The sequence below is a fragment of the Ambystoma mexicanum genome, chromosome 4q, assembly GCF_040938575.1.
Source record: "Ambystoma mexicanum isolate Mex_15411 chromosome 4q, UKY_AmexF1_1, whole genome shotgun sequence".
NCBI classification, from domain to species: domain Eukaryota; kingdom Metazoa; phylum Chordata; class Amphibia; order Caudata; family Ambystomatidae; genus Ambystoma; species Ambystoma mexicanum.
In genome coordinates this window covers 527,156,495-527,172,876 of record NC_090928.1, presented here as the reverse complement: position 1 = coordinate 527,172,876, position 16,382 = coordinate 527,156,495, and the positions used below count along the sequence as shown (strand labels likewise).

At 38.8% G+C, this 16,382-nt stretch overlaps 8 non-coding genes across 8 annotated transcripts; all 8 read left to right on the top strand.

Moving 5' to 3' along the window:
* The first annotated feature begins 253 nt into the window (after nt 1–253).
* Nucleotides 254–326, top strand: TRNAK-CUU (transfer RNA lysine (anticodon CUU)). The gene has a single exon. It is a non-coding gene; the product is annotated as a tRNA-Lys (tRNA).
* Nucleotides 327–1,201: 875 nt separating this feature from the next.
* Nucleotides 1,202–1,274, top strand: TRNAK-CUU (transfer RNA lysine (anticodon CUU)). The gene has a single exon. It is a non-coding gene; the product is annotated as a tRNA-Lys (tRNA).
* A 2,627-nt stretch (nt 1,275–3,901) lies between these two features.
* On the top strand, nt 3,902–3,974 carry TRNAK-CUU (transfer RNA lysine (anticodon CUU)). Its single transcript has one exon. It is a non-coding gene; the product is annotated as a tRNA-Lys (tRNA).
* Nucleotides 3,975–6,589: 2,615 nt separating this feature from the next.
* Nucleotides 6,590–6,662, top strand: TRNAK-CUU (transfer RNA lysine (anticodon CUU)). Its single transcript has one exon. It is a non-coding gene; the product is annotated as a tRNA-Lys (tRNA).
* A 3,048-nt stretch (nt 6,663–9,710) lies between these two features.
* On the top strand, nt 9,711–9,783 carry TRNAK-CUU (transfer RNA lysine (anticodon CUU)). The gene has a single exon. It is a non-coding gene; the product is annotated as a tRNA-Lys (tRNA).
* Nucleotides 9,784–10,658: 875 nt separating this feature from the next.
* TRNAK-CUU (transfer RNA lysine (anticodon CUU)) lies at nt 10,659–10,731 on the top strand. The gene has a single exon. It is a non-coding gene; the product is annotated as a tRNA-Lys (tRNA).
* A 2,636-nt stretch (nt 10,732–13,367) lies between these two features.
* TRNAK-CUU (transfer RNA lysine (anticodon CUU)) lies at nt 13,368–13,440 on the top strand. Its single transcript has one exon. It is a non-coding gene; the product is annotated as a tRNA-Lys (tRNA).
* A 2,684-nt stretch (nt 13,441–16,124) lies between these two features.
* TRNAK-CUU (transfer RNA lysine (anticodon CUU)) lies at nt 16,125–16,197 on the top strand. The gene has a single exon. It is a non-coding gene; the product is annotated as a tRNA-Lys (tRNA).
* The last annotated feature ends 185 nt before the right edge of the window (nt 16,198–16,382 follow it).

The window sequence follows — 16,382 nt, the reverse complement described above, 5'->3', positions numbered from 1 at the left end:
GCCTATGATTACACAGCATCCTATCTGTGGAAAACGGCAGTGCAGGGATAGGGAAGAAAACTATAGGCATCCAAAGGAGCCCGGCTAGCTCAGTCGGTAGAGCGTGAGACTCTTAATCTCAGGGTCGTGGGTTCGAGCCCCACTTTGGGCGAAAACAACTAAAATTGTAGTGCTTTTTGACCAAAAAAATACATCCTATCTGTGGAAAACGGCAGTGCAGGGATAGGGAAGAAAACTATAGGCATCCAAAGGAGCCCGGCTAGCTCAGTCGGTAGAGCATGAGACTCTTAATCTCAGGGTCGTGGGTTCGAGCCCCACGTTGGGCGAAAACAACTAAAATTGTAGTGCTTTTTGACCAAAAAAATACATCCTATCTGTGGAAAACGGCAGTGCAGGGATAGGGAAGGAAACTATAGACATCCAAAGGAGCCCGGCTAGCTCAGTCGGTAGCGCATGAGACTCTTAATCTCAGGGTCGTGGGATCGAGCCCCATGTTGGGCGAAAACAACTAAAATTGTAGTGCTTTTTGACCAAAAAAATACATCCTATCTGTGGAAAGCGGCAGTGCAGGGATAGGGAACAAAACGTTGGGCGAAAACAACTAAAATTTTAGTGCTTTTTGACCAAAAATATAGAAATTGAAAGTCTCTTTACAATATTTGCAATATTTTCATTGTTAACATGCAATATATGAATGCATGTCTGGATGATGTGTAATGGGGCAATACCACACCTTAATGTATTCACTGTAAAAGAAAAAGTATGTATCATCTTACTATAAAATAAAGTGGAGAAAACACAAATAAGACTTTTTTCCACACAGGTTTAATCGGCTATTTCCTGATATTCTTCAATGCGTTCTGATATTGAATGGTAATTGTGTTTGATACTTTCTTAGACTATTTCTGCCTCTGGCTGATGTGTATTTTCTTTCCAAACTCCACCAGAGCCTATGATTACACAGCATCCTATCTGTGGAAAACGGCAGTGCAGGGATAGGGAAGAAAACTATAGGCATCCAAAGGAGCCCGGCTAGCTCAGTCGGTAGAGCATGAGACTCTTAATCTCAGGGTCGTGGGTTCGAGCACCACGTTGGGCGAAAACAACTAAAATTGTAGTGCTTTTTGACCAAAAAAATACATCCTATCTGTGGAAAACGGCAGTGCAGGGATAGGGAAGAAAACTATAGGCATCCAAAGGAGCCCGGCTAGCTCAGTCGGTAGAGCATGAGACTCTTAATCTCAGGGTCGTGGGTTCGAGCCCCACGTTGGGCGAAAACAACTAAAATTGTAGTGCTTTTTGACCAAAAAAATACATCCTATCTGTGGAAAACGGCAGTGCAGGGATAGGGAAGGAAACTATAGACATCCAAAGGAGCCCGGCTAGCTCAGTCGGTAGCGCATGAGACTCTTAATCTCAGGGTCGTGGGATCGAGCCCCACGTTGGGCGAAAACAACTAAAATTGTAGTGCTTTTTGACCAAAAAAATACATCCTATCTGTGGAAAGCGGCAGTGCAGGGATAGGGAACAAAACGTTGGGCGAAAACAACTAAAATTTTAGTGCTTTTTGACCAAAAATATAGAAATTGAAAGTCTCTTTACAATATTTGCAATATTTTCATTGTTAACATGCAATATATGAATGCATGTCTGGATGATGTGTAATGGGGCAATACCACACCTTAATGTATTCACTGTAAAAGAAAAAGTATGTATCATCTTACTATAAAATAAAGTGGAGAAAACACAAATAAGACTTTTTTCCACACAGGTTTAATCGGCTATTTCCTGATATTCTTCAATGCGTTCTGATATTGACTGGTAATTGTGTTTGATACTTTCTTAGACTATTTCTGCCTCTGGCTGATGTGTATTTTCTTTCCAAACTCCACCAGAGCCTATGATTACACAGCATCCTATCTGTGGAAAACGGCAGTGCAGGGATAGGGAAGAAAACTATAGGCATCCAAAGGAGCCCGGCTAGCTCAGTCGGTAGAGCATGAGACTCTTAATCTCAGGGTCGTGGGTTCGAGCACCACGTTGGGCGAAAACAACTAAAATTTTAGTGCTTTTTGACCAAAAAAATAGAAATTGAAAGTCTCTTTACAATATTTGCAATATTTTCATTGTTAACATGCAATATATGAATGCATGTCTGGATAATGTGTAATGGGGCAATACCACACCTTAATGTATTCACTGTAAAAGAAAAAGTATGTATCATCTTACTATAAAATAAAGTGGAGAAAACACAAATAAGACTTTTTTCCACACAGGTTTAATCGGCTATTTCCTGATATTCTTCAATGCGTTCTGATATTGACTGGTAATTGTGTTTGATACTTTCTTAGACTATTTCTGCCTCTGGCTGATGTGTATTTTCTTTCCAAACTCCACCAGAGCCTATGATTACACAGCATCCTATCTGTGGAAAGCGGCAGTGCAGGGATAGGGAAGAAAACTATAGACATCCAAAGGAGCCCAGCTAGCTCAGTCGGTAGAGCATGAGACTCTTAATCTCATGGTCGTGGGTTTGAGCCCCACGTTGGGCGAAAACAACTAAAATTTGAGTGCTTTTTGACCAAAAAAATAGAAATTGAAAGTCTCTTTGCAATATTTTCATTGTTAACATGCAATATATGAATGCATGTCTGGATGATGTGTAATGGGGCAATACCACACCTTAATGTATTCACTGTAAAAGAAAAAGTATGTATCATCTTACTATAAAATAAAGTGGAGAAAACACAAATAAGACTTTTTTCCACACAGGTTTAATCGGCTATTTCCTGATATTCTTCAATGCGTTCTGATATTGACTGGTAATTGTGTTTGATACTTTCTTAGACTATTTCTGCCTCTGGCTGATGTGTATTTTCTTTCCAAACTCCACCAGAGCCTATGATTACACAGCATCCTATCTGTGGAAAGCGGCAGTGCAGGGATAGGGAAGAAAACTATAGGCATCCATAGGAGCCCGGCTAGCTCAGTGGGTAGAGCATGAGACTCTTAATCTCAGGGTCGTGGGTTCGAGCCCCACGTTGGGCGAAAACAACTAAAATTTTAGTGCTTTTTGACCAAAAAAATAGAAATTGAAAGTCTCTTTGCAATATTTTCATTGTTAACATGCAATATATGAATGCATGTCTGGATGATGTGTAATGGGGCAATACCATACCTTAATGTATTCACTGTAAAAGAAAAAGTATGCATCATCTTACTATAAAATAAAGTGGAGAAAACACAAATAAGACTTTTTTCCACACAGGTTTAATCGGCTATTTCCTGATATTCTTCAATGCGTTCTGATATTGACTGGTAATTGTGTTTGATACTTTCTTAGACTATTTCTGCCTCTGGCTGATGTGTATTTTCTTTCCAAACTCCACCACAGCCTATGATTACACAGCATCCTATCTGTGGAAAGCGGCAGTGCAGGGATAGGGAAGAAAACTATAGGCATCCAAAGGTGCCCGGCTAGCTCAGTCGGTAGAGCATGAGACTCTTAATCTCAGGGTCGTGGGTGCGAACCCCACGTTGGGCGAAAACAACTAAAATTTTAGTGCTTTTTGACCAAAAAAATATAAATTGAAAGTCTCTTTGCAATATTTTCATTGTTAACATGCAATATATGAATGCATGTCTGGATGATGTGTAATGGGGCAATACCATACCTTAATGTATTCACTGTAAAAGAAAAAGTATGCATCATCTTACTATAAAATAAAGTGGAGAAACCACAAATAAGACTTTTTTCCACACAGGTTTAATCGGCTATTTCCTGATATTCTTCAATGCGTTCTGATATTGACTGGTAATTGTGTTTGATACTTTCTTAGACTCCTATCTGTGGAAAACGGCAGTGCAGGGATAGGGAAGAAAACTATAAGCATCCAAAGGAGCCCGGCTAGCTCAGTCGGTAGAGCATGAGACTCTTAATCTCAGGGTCGTGGGTTCGAGCCCCACGTTGGGCGAAAACAATAACATTGTAGTGCTTTTTGACCAAAAAAATACATCCTATCTGTGGAAAACGGCAGTGCAGGGATAGGGAAGAAAACTATAGACATCCAAAAGAGCCCGGCTAGCTCAGTCGGTAGAGCATGAGACTCTTAATCGCAGGGTCATGGGTTCGAGCCCCACGTTGGGCGAAAACAACTAAAATTTTAGTGCTTTTTGACCAAAAAAATAGAAATTGAAAGTCTCTTTACAATATTTGCAATATTTTGATTGTTAACATGCAATATATGAATGCATGTCTGGATGATGTGTAATGGGGAAATACCACACCTTAATGTATTCACTGTAAAAGAAAAAGTATGTATCATCTTACTATAAAATAAAGTGGAGAAAACACAAATAAGACTTTTTTCCACACAGGTTTAATCGGCTATTTCCTGATATTCTTCAATGCGTTCTGATATTGACTGGTAATTGTGTTTGATTCTTTCTTAGACTATTTCTGCCTCTGGCTGATGTGTATTTTCTTTCCAAACTCCACCAGAGCCTTTGATTACACAGCATCCTATCTGTGGAAAGCGGCAGTGCAGGGATAGGGAAGAAAACTATAGGCATCCAAAGGAGCCCGGCTAGCTCAGTTGGTAGAGCATGAGACTCTTAATCTCAGGGTCGTGGGTTCAAGCCCCACGTTGGGCGAAAACAAATAAAATTTTAGTGCTTTTTGACCAAAAAAATAGAAATTGAAAGTCTCTTTGCAATATTTTCATTGTTAACATGCAATATATGAATGCATGTCTGGATGATGTGTAATGGGGCAATACCATACCTTAATGTATTCACTGTAAAAGAAAAAGTATGCATCATCTTACTATAAAATAAAGTGGAGAAAACACAAATAAGACTTTTTTCCACACAGGTTTAATCGGCTATTTCCTGATATTCTTCAATGCGTTCTGATATTGACTGGTAATTGTGTTTGATACTTTCTTAGACTATTTCTGCCTCTGGCTGATGTGTATTTTCTTTCCAAACTCCACCACAGCCTATGATTACACAGCATCCTATCTGTGGAAAGCGGCAGTGCAGGGATAGGGAAGAAAACTATAGGCATCCAAAGTAGCCCGGCTAGCTCAGTCGGTAGAGCATGAGACTCTTAATCTCAGGGTCGTGGGTGCGAACCCCACATTGGGCGAAAACAACTAAAATTTTAGTGCTTTTTGACCAAAAAAATATAAATTGAAAGTCTCTTTACAATATTTGCAATATTTTAGTTGAAAACAACTAAAATTGTAGTGCTTTTTGACCAAAAAAATAGAAATTGAAAGTCTCTTTGCAATATTTGCAATATTTTGATTGTTAACATGCAATATATGAATGCATGTCTGGATGATGTGTAATGGGGAAATACCACACCTTAATGTATTCACTGTAAAAGAAAAAGTATGTATCATCTTACTATAAAATAAAGTGGAGAAAACACAAATAAGACTTTTTTCCACACAGGTTTAATCGGCTATTTCCTGATATTCTTCAATGCGTTCTGATATTGACTGGTAATTGTGTTTGATACTTTCTTAGACTATTTCTGCCTCTGGCTGATGTGTATTTTCTTTCCAAACTCCACCAGAGCCTATGATTACACAGCATCCTATCTGTGGAAAGCGGCAGTGCAGGGATAGGGAAGAAAACTATAGGCATCCATAGGAGCCCGGCTAGCTCAGTGGGTAGAGCATGAGACTCTTAATCTCAGGGTCGTGGGTTCGAGCCCCACGTTGGGCGAAAACAACTAAAATTTTAGTGCTTTTTGACCAAAAAAATAGAAATTGAAAGTCTCTTTGCAATATTTTCATTGTTAACATGCAATATATGAATGCATGTCTGGATGATGTGTAATGGGGCAATACCATACCTTAATGTATTCACTGTAAAAGAAAAAGTATGCATCATCTTACTATAAAATAAAGTGGAGAAAACACAAATAAGACTTTTTTCCACACAGGTTTAATCGGCTATTTCCTGATATTCTTCAATGCGTTCTGATATTGACTGGTAATTGTGTTTGATACTTTCTTAGACTATTTCTGCCTCTGGCTGATGTGTATTTTCTTTCCAAACTCCACCACAGCCTATGATTACACAGCATCCTATCTGTGGAAAGCGGCAGTGCAGGGATAGGGAAGAAAACTATAGGCATCCAAAGGTGCCCGGCTAGCTCAGTCGGTAGAGCATGAGACTCTTAATCTCAGGGTCGTGGGTGCGAACCCCACGTTGGGCGAAAACAACTAAAATTTTAGTGCTTTTTGACCAAAAAAATATAAATTGAAAGTCTCTTTGCAATATTTTCATTGTTAACATGCAATATATGAATGCATGTCTGGATGATGTGTAATGGGGCAATACCATACCTTAATGTATTCACTGTAAAAGAAAAAGTATGCATCATCTTACTATAAAATAAAGTGGAGAAACCACAAATAAGACTTTTTTCCACACAGGTTTAATCGGCTATTTCCTGATATTCTTCAATGCGTTCTGATATTGACTGGTAATTGTGTTTGATACTTTCTTAGACTCCTATCTGTGGAAAACGGCAGTGCAGGGATAGGGAAGAAAACTATAAGCATCCAAAGGAGCCCGGCTAGCTCAGTCGGTAGAGCATGAGACTCTTAATCTCAGGGTCGTGGGTTCGAGCCCCACGTTGGGCGAAAACAATAACATTGTAGTGCTTTTTGACCAAAAAAATACATCCTATCTGTGGAAAACGGCAGTGCAGGGATAGGGAAGAAAACTATAGACATCCAAAAGAGCCCGGCTAGCTCAGTCGGTAGAGCATGAGACTCTTAATCGCAGGGTCATGGGTTCGAGCCCCACGTTGGGCGAAAACAACTAAAATTTTAGTGCTTTTTGACCAAAAAAATAGAAATTGAAAGTCTCTTTACAATATTTGCAATATTTTGATTGTTAACATGCAATATATGAATGCATGTCTGGATGATGTGTAATGGGGAAATACCACACCTTAATGTATTCACTGTAAAAGAAAAAGTATGTATCATCTTACTATAAAATAAAGTGGAGAAAACACAAATAAGACTTTTTTCCACACAGGTTTAATCGGCTATTTCCTGATATTCTTCAATGCGTTCTGATATTGACTGGTAATTGTGTTTGATTCTTTCTTAGACTATTTCTGCCTCTGGCTGATGTGTATTTTCTTTCCAAACTCCACCAGAGCCTTTGATTACACAGCATCCTATCTGTGGAAAGCGGCAGTGCAGGGATAGGGAAGAAAACTATAGGCATCCAAAGGAGCCCGGCTAGCTCAGTTGGTAGAGCATGAGACTCTTAATCTCAGGGTCGTGGGTTCAAGCCCCACGTTGGGCGAAAACAAATAAAATTTTAGTGCTTTTTGACCAAAAAAATAGAAATTGAAAGTCTCTTTGCAATATTTTCATTGTTAACATGCAATATATGAATGCATGTCTGGATGATGTGTAATGGGGCAATACCATACCTTAATGTATTCACTGTAAAAGAAAAAGTATGCATCATCTTACTATAAAATAAAGTGGAGAAAACACAAATAAGACTTTTTTCCACACAGGTTTAATCGGCTATTTCCTGATATTCTTCAATGCGTTCTGATATTGACTGGTAATTGTGTTTGATACTTTCTTAGACTATTTCTGCCTCTGGCTGATGTGTATTTTCTTTCCAAACTCCACCACAGCCTATGATTACACAGCATCCTATCTGTGGAAAGCGGCAGTGCAGGGATAGGGAAGAAAACTATAGGCATCCAAAGTAGCCCGGCTAGCTCAGTCGGTAGAGCATGAGACTCTTAATCTCAGGGTCGTGGGTGCGAACCCCACATTGGGCGAAAACAACTAAAATTTTAGTGCTTTTTGACCAAAAAAATATAAATTGAAAGTCTCTTTACAATATTTGCAATATTTTAGTTGAAAACAACTAAAATTGTAGTGCTTTTTGACCAAAAAAATAGAAATTGAAAGTCTCTTTGCAATATTTGCAATATTTTGATTGTTAACATGCAATATATGAATGCATGTCTGGATGATGTGTAATGGGGAAATACCACACCTTAATGTATTCACTGTAAAAGAAAAAGTATGTATCATCTTACTATAAAATAAAGTGGAGAAAACACAAATAAGACTTTTTTCCACACAGGTTTAATCGGCTATTTCCTGATATTCTTCAATGCGTTCTGATATTGACTGGTAATTGTGTTTGATACTTTCTTAGACTATTTCTGCCTCTGGCTGATGTGTATTTTCTTTCCAAACTCCACCAGAGCCTATGATTACACAGCATCCTATCTGTGGAAAACGGCAGTGCAGGGATAGGGAAGAAAACTATAGGCACCCAAAGGAGCCCGGCTAGCTCAGTCGGTAGAGCATGAGGCTCTTAATCTCAGGGTCGTGGGTGCGAGCCCCACGTTGGGCGAAAACAACTAAAATTTTAATGCTTTTTGACCAAAAAAATAGAAATTGAAAGTCTCTTTACAATATTTGCAATATTTTGATTGTTAACATGCAATATATGAATGCATATCTGGGTGATGTGTAATGGGGCAATACCACACCTTAATGTATTCACTGTAAAAGAAAAAGTATGTATCATCTTACTATAAAATAAAGTGGAGAAAACACAAATAAGACTTTTTTCCACACAGGTTTAATCGGCTATTTCCTGATATTCTTCAATGCGTTCTGATATTGACTGGTAATTGTGTTTGATACTTTCTTAGACTATTTCTGCCTCTGGCTGATGTGTATTTTCTTTCCAAACTCCACCAGAGCCTATGATTACACAGCATCCTATCTGTGGAAAACGGCAGTGCAGGGATAGGGAAGAAAACTAAAGGTATCCAAAGGAGCCCGGCTAGCTCAGTCGGTAGAGCATGAGACTCTTAATCTCAGGGTTGTGGGTTCGAGCCCCACTTTGGGCGAAAACAACTAAAATTGTAGGACTTTTTGACCAAAAAAATACATCCTATCTGTGGAAAACGGCAGTGCAGGGATAGGGAAGAAAACTATAGGCATCCAAAGGAGCCCGGCTAGCTCAGTCGGTAGAGCATGAGACTCTTAATCTCAGGGTCGTGGGTTTGAGCCCCACGTTGGGCAAAAACAACTAAAATTTTAGTGCTTTTGGACCAAAAAATAGAAATTGAAAGTCTCTTTACAATATTTGCAATATTTTCATTGTTAACATGCAATATATGAATGCATGTCTGGATGATGTGTAATGGGGCAATACCACACCTTAATGTATTCACTGTAAAAGAAAAAGTATGTATCATCTTACTATAAAATAAAGTGGAGAAAACACAAATAAGACTTTTTTCCACACATGTTTAATCGGCTATTTCCTGATATTCTTCAATGCGTTCTGATATTGACTGGTAATTGTGTTTGATACTTTCTTAGACTATTTCTGCCTCTGGCTGATGTGTATTTTCTTTCCAAACTCCACCAGAGCCTATGATTACACAGCATCCTATCTGTGGAAAACGGCAGTGCAGGGATAGGGAAGAAAACTATAGGCATCCAAAAGAGCCCGGCTAGCTCAGTCGGTAGAGCATGAGACTCTTAATCTCAGGGTCGTGGGTTCGAGCCCCACTTTGGGCGAAAACAACTAAAATTGTAGTGCTTTTTGACCAAAAAAATACATCCTATCTGTGGAAAACGGCAGTGCAGGGATAGGGAAGAAAACTATAGGCATCCAAAGGAGCCCGGCTAGCTCAGTCGGTAGAGCATGAGACTCTTAATCTCAGGGTCGTGGGTTCGAGCCCCACGTTGGGCGAAAACAACTAAAATTGTAGTGCTTTTTGACCAAAAAAATACATCCTATCTGTGGAAAACGGCAGTGCAGGGATAGGGAAGGAAACTATAGACATCCAAAGGAGCCCGGCTAGCTCAGTCGGTAGCGCATGAGACTCTTAATCTCAGGGTCGTGGGATCGAGCCCCACGTTGGGCGAAAACAACTAAAATTGTAGTGCTTTTTGACCAAAAAAATACATCCTATCTGTGGAAAGCGGCAGTGCAGGGATAGGGAACAAAACGTTGGGCGAAAACAACTAAAATTTTAGTGCTTTTTGACCAAAAATATAGAAATTGAAAGTCTCTTTACAATATTTGCAATATTTTCATTGTTAACATGCAATATATGAATGCATGTCTGGATGATGTGTAATGGGGCAATACCACACCTTAATGTATTCACTGTAAAAGAAAAAGTATGTATCATCTTACTATAAAATAAAGTGGAGAAAACACAAATAAGACTTTTTTCCACACAGGTTTAATCGGCTATTTCCTGATATTCTTCAATGCGTTCTGATATTGAATGGTAATTGTGTTTGATACTTTCTTAGACTATTTCTGCCTCTGGCTGATGTGTATTTTCTTTCCAAACTCCACCAGAGCCTATGATTACACAGCATCCTATCTGTGGAAAACGGCAGTGCAGGGATAGGGAAGAAAACTATAGGCATCCAAAGGAGCCCGGCTAGCTCAGTCGGTAGAGCATGAGACTCTTAATCTCAGGGTCGTGGGTTCGAGCACCACGTTGGGCGAAAACAACTAAAATTGTAGTGCTTTTTGACCAAAAAAATACATCCTATCTGTGGAAAACGGCAGTGCAGGGATAGGGAAGAAAACTATAGGCATCCAAAGGAGCCCGGCTAGCTCAGTCGGTAGAGCATGAGACTCTTAATCTCAGGGTCGTGGGTTCGAGCCCCACGTTGGGCGAAAACAACTAAAATTGTAGTGCTTTTTGACCAAAAAAATACATCCTATCTGTGGAAAACGGCAGTGCAGGGATAGGGAAGGAAACTATAGACATCCAAAGGAGCCCGGCTAGCTCAGTCGGTAGCGCATGAGACTCTTAATCTCAGGGTCGTGGGATCGAGCCCCACGTTGGGCGAAAACAACTAAAATTGTAGTGCTTTTTGACCAAAAAAATACATCCTATCTGTGGAAAGCGGCAGTGCAGGGATAGGGAACAAAACGTTGGGCGAAAACAACTAAAATTTTAGTGCTTTTTGACCAAAAATATAGAAATTGAAAGTCTCTTTACAATATTTGCAATATTTTCATTGTTAACATGCAATATATGAATGCATGTCTGGATGATGTGTAATGGGGCAATACCACACCTTAATGTATTCACTGTAAAAGAAAAAGTATGTATCATCTTACTATAAAATAAAGTGGAGAAAACACAAATAAGACTTTTTTCCACACAGGTTTAATCGGCTATTTCCTGATATTCTTCAATGCGTTCTGATATTGACTGGTAATTGTGTTTGATACTTTCTTAGACTATTTCTGCCTCTGGCTGATGTGTATTTTCTTTCCAAACTCCACCAGAGCCTATGATTACACAGCATCCTATCTGTGGAAAACGGCAGTGCAGGGATAGGGAAGAAAACTATAGGCATCCAAAGGAGCCCGGCTAGCTCAGTCGGTAGAGCATGAGACTCTTAATCTCAGGGTCGTGGGTTCGAGCACCACGTTGGGCGAAAACAACTAAAATTTTAGTGCTTTTTGACCAAAAAAATAGAAATTGAAAGTCTCTTTACAATATTTGCAATATTTTCATTGTTAACATGCAATATATGAATGCATGTCTGGATAATGTGTAATGGGGCAATACCACACCTTAATGTATTCACTGTAAAAGAAAAAGTATGTATCATCTTACTATAAAATAAAGTGGAGAAAACACAAATAAGACTTTTTTCCACACAGGTTTAATCGGCTATTTCCTGATATTCTTCAATGCGTTCTGATATTGACTGGTAATTGTGTTTGATACTTTCTTAGACTATTTCTGCCTCTGGCTGATGTGTATTTTCTTTCCAAACTCCACCAGAGCCTATGATTACACAGCATCCTATCTGTGGAAAACGGCAGTGCAGGGATAGGGAAGAAAACTATAGGCATCCAAAGGAGCCCGGCTAGCTCAGTCGGTAGAGCATGAGACTCTTAATCTCAGGGTCGTGGGTTCGAGCACCACGTTGGGCGAAAACAACTAAAATTTTAGTGCTTTTTGACCAAAAAAATAGAAATTGAAAGTCTCTTTACAATATTTGCAATATTTTCATTGTTAACATGCAATATATGAATGCATGTCTGGATAATGTGTAATGGGGCAATACCACACCTTAATGTATTCACTGTAAAAGAAAAAGTATGTATCATCTTACTATAAAATAAAGTGGAGAAAACACAAATAAGACTTTTTTCCACACAGGTTTAATCGGCTATTTCCTGATATTCTTCAATGCGTTCTGATATTGACTGGTAATTGTGTTTGATACTTTCTTAGACTATTTCTGCCTCTGGCTGATGTGTATTTTCTTTCCAAACTCCACCAGAGCCTATGATTACACAGCATCCTATCTGTGGAAAGCGGCAGTGCAGGGATAGGGAAGAAAACTATAGACATCCAAAGGAGCCCAGCTAGCTCAGTCGGTAGAGCATGAGACTCTTAATCTCATGGTCGTGGGTTTGAGCCCCACGTTGGGCGAAAACAACTAAAATTTGAGTGCTTTTTGACCAAAAAAATAGAAATTGAAAGTCTCTTTGCAATATTTTCATTGTTAACATGCAATATATGAATGCATGTCTGGATGATGTGTAATGGGGCAATACCATACCTTAATGTATTCACTGTAAAAGAAAAAGTATGCATCATCTTACTATAAAATAAAGTGGAGAAAACACAAATAAGACTTTTTTCCACACAGGTTTAATCGGCTATTTCCTGATATTCTTCAATGCGTTCTGATATTGACTGGTAATTGTGTTTGATACTTTCTTAGACTATTTCTGCCTCTGGCTGATGTGTATTTTCTTTCCAAACTCCACCACAGCCTATGATTACACAGCATCCTATCTGTGGAAAGCGGCAGTGCAGGGATAGGGAAGAAAACTATAGGCATCCAAAGGTGCCCGGCTAGCTCAGTCGGTAGAGCATGAGACTCTTAATCTCAGGGTCGTGGGTGCGAACCCCACGTTGGGCGAAAACAACTAAAATTTTAGTGCTTTTTGACCAAAAAAATATAAATTGAAAGTCTCTTTGCAATATTTTCATTGTTAACATGCAATATATGAATGCATGTCTGGATGATGTGTAATGGGGCAATACCATACCTTAATGTATTCACTGTAAAAGAAAAAGTATGCATCATCTTACTATAAAATAAAGTGGAGAAACCACAAATAAGACTTTTTTCCACACAGGTTTAATCGGCTATTTCCTGATATTCTTCAATGCGTTCTGATATTGACTGGTAATTGTGTTTGATACTTTCTTAGACTCCTATCTGTGGAAAACGGCAGTGCAGGGATAGGGAAGAAAACTATAAGCATCCAAAGGAGCCCGGCTAGCTCAGTCGGTAGAGCATGAGACTCTTAATCTCAGGGTCGTGGGTTCGAGCCCCACGTTGGGCGAAAACAATAACATTGTAGTGCTTTTTGACCAAAAAAATACATCCTATCTGTGGAAAACGGCAGTATAGGGAAGAAAACTATAGACATCCAAAAGAGCCCGGCTAGCTCAGTCGGTAGAGCATGAGACTCTTAATCGCAGGGTCATGGGTTCGAGCCCCACGTTGGGCGAAAACAACTAAAATTTTAGTGCTTTTTGACCAAAAAAATAGAAATTGAAAGTCTCTTTACAATATTTGCAATATTTTGATTGTTAACATGCAATATATGAATGCATGTCTGGATGATGTGTAATGGGGAAATACCACACCTTAATGTATTCACTGTAAAAGAAAAAGTATGTATCATCTTACTATAAAATAAAGTGGAGAAAACACAAATAAGACTTTTTTCCACACAGGTTTAATCGGCTATTTCCTGATATTCTTCAATGCGTTCTGATATTGACTGGTAATTGTGTTTGATTCTTTCTTAGACTATTTCTGCCTCTGGCTGATGTGTATTTTCTTTCCAAACTCCACCAGAGCCTATGATTACACAGCATCCTATCTGTGGAAAGCGGCAGTGCAGGGATAGGGAAGAAAACTATAGGCATCCAAAGGAGCCCGGCTAGCTCAGTTGGTAGAGCATGAGACTCTTAATCTCAGGGTCGTGGGTTCAAGCCCCACGTTGGGCGAAAACAAATAAAATTTTAGTGCTTTTTGACCAAAAAAATAGAAATTGAAAGTCTCTTTGCAATATTTTCATTGTTAACATGCAATATATGAATGCATGTCTGGATGATGTGTAATGGGGCAATACCATACCTTAATGTATTCACTGTAAAAGAAAAAGTATGCATCATCTTACTATAAAATAAAGTGGAGAAAACACAAATAAGACTTTTTTCCACACAGGTTTAATCGGCTATTTCCTGATATTCTTCAATGCGTTCTGATATTGACTGGTAATTGTGTTTGATACTTTCTTAGACTATTTCTGCCTCTGGCTGATGTGTATTTTCTTTCCAAACTCCACCACAGCCTATGATTACACAGCATCCTATCTGTGGAAAGCGGCAGTGCAGGGATAGGGAAGAAAACTATAGACATCCAAAGTAGCCCGGCTAGCTCAGTCGGTAGAGCATGAGACTCTTAATCTCAGGGTCGTGGGTGCGAACCCCACATTGGGCGAAAACAACTAAAATTTTAGTGCTTTTTGACCAAAAAAATATAAATTGAAAGTCTCTTTACAATATTTGCAATATTTTAGTTGAAAACAACTAAAATTGTAGTGCTTTTTGACCAAAAAAATAGAAATTGAAAGTCTCTTTGCAATATTTTCATTGTTAACATGCAATATATGAATGCATGTCTGGATGATGTGTAATGGGGCAATACCATACCTTAATGTATTCACTGTAAAAGAAAAAGTATGCATCATCTTACTATAAAATAAAGTGGAGAAACCACAAATAAGACTTTTTTCCACACAGGTTTAATCGGCTATTTCCTGATATTCTTCAATGCGTTCTGATATTGACTGGTAATTGTGTTTGATACTTTCTTAGACTATTTCTGCCTCTGGCTGATGTGTATTTTCTTTCCAAACTCCACCAGAGCCTATGATTACACAGCATCCTATCTGTGGAAAGCGGCAGTGCAGGGATAGGGAAGAAAACTATAGGCATCCAAAGGAGCCCGGCTAGCTGAGTCGGTAGAGCATGAGACTCTTAATTTCAGGGTCGTGGGTGCGAACCCCACGTTGGGCGAAAACAACTAAAATTTTAGTGCTTTTTGACCAAAAAAATATAAATTGAAAGTCTCTTTACAATATTTGCAATATTTTGATTGTTAACATGCAATATATGAATGCATGTCTGGATGATGTGTAATGGGGCAATACCACACCTTAATGTATTCACTGTAAAAGAAAAAGTATGTATCATCTTACTATAAAATAAAGTGGAGAAAACACAAATAAGACTTTTTTCCACACAGGTTTAATCGGCTATTTCCTGATATTCTTCAATGCGTTCTGATATTGACTGGTAATTGTGGTTGATACTTTCTTAGACTATTTCTGCCTCTGGCTGATGTGTATTTTCTTTCCAAACTCCACCAGAGCCTATGATTACACAGCATCCTATCTGTGGAAAACGGCAGTGCAGGGATAGGGAAGAAAACTATAGGCATCCAAAGGAGCCCGGCTAGCTCAGTCGGTAGAGCATGAGACTCTTAATCTCAGGGTCATGGGTGCGAGCCCCACGTTGGGCGAAAACAACTAAAATTTTAATGCTTTTTGACCAAAAAAATAGAAATTGAAAGTCTCTTTACAATATTTGCAATATTTTGATTGTTAACATGCAATATATGAATGCATGTCTGGATGATGTGTAATGGGGCAATACCACACCTTAATGTATTCACTGTAAAAGAAAAAGTATGTATCATCTTACTATAAAATAAAGTGGAGAAAACACAAATAAGACTTTTTTCCACACAGGTTTAATCGGCTATTTCCTGATATTCGTCAATGCGTTCTGATATTGACTGGTAATTGTGTTTGATACTTTCTTAGACTATTTCTGCCTCTGGCTGATGTGTATTTTCTTTCCAAACTCCACCAGAGCCTATGATTACACAGCATCCTATCTGTGGAAAACGGCAGTGCAGGGATAGGGAAGAAAACTATAGGCATCCAAAGGAGCCCGGCTAGCTCAGTCGGTAGAGCATGAGACTCTTAATCTCAGGGTCGTGGGTTCGAGCCCCACGTTGGGCGAAAACAACTAAAATTGTAGTGCTTTTTGACCAAAAAAATAGAAATTGAAAGTCTCTTTGCAATATTTTCATTGTTAACATGCAATATATGAATGCATGTCTGGATGATGTGTAATGGGGCAATACCACACCTTAATGTATTCACTGTAAAAGAAAAAGTATGTATCATCTTACTATAAAATAAAG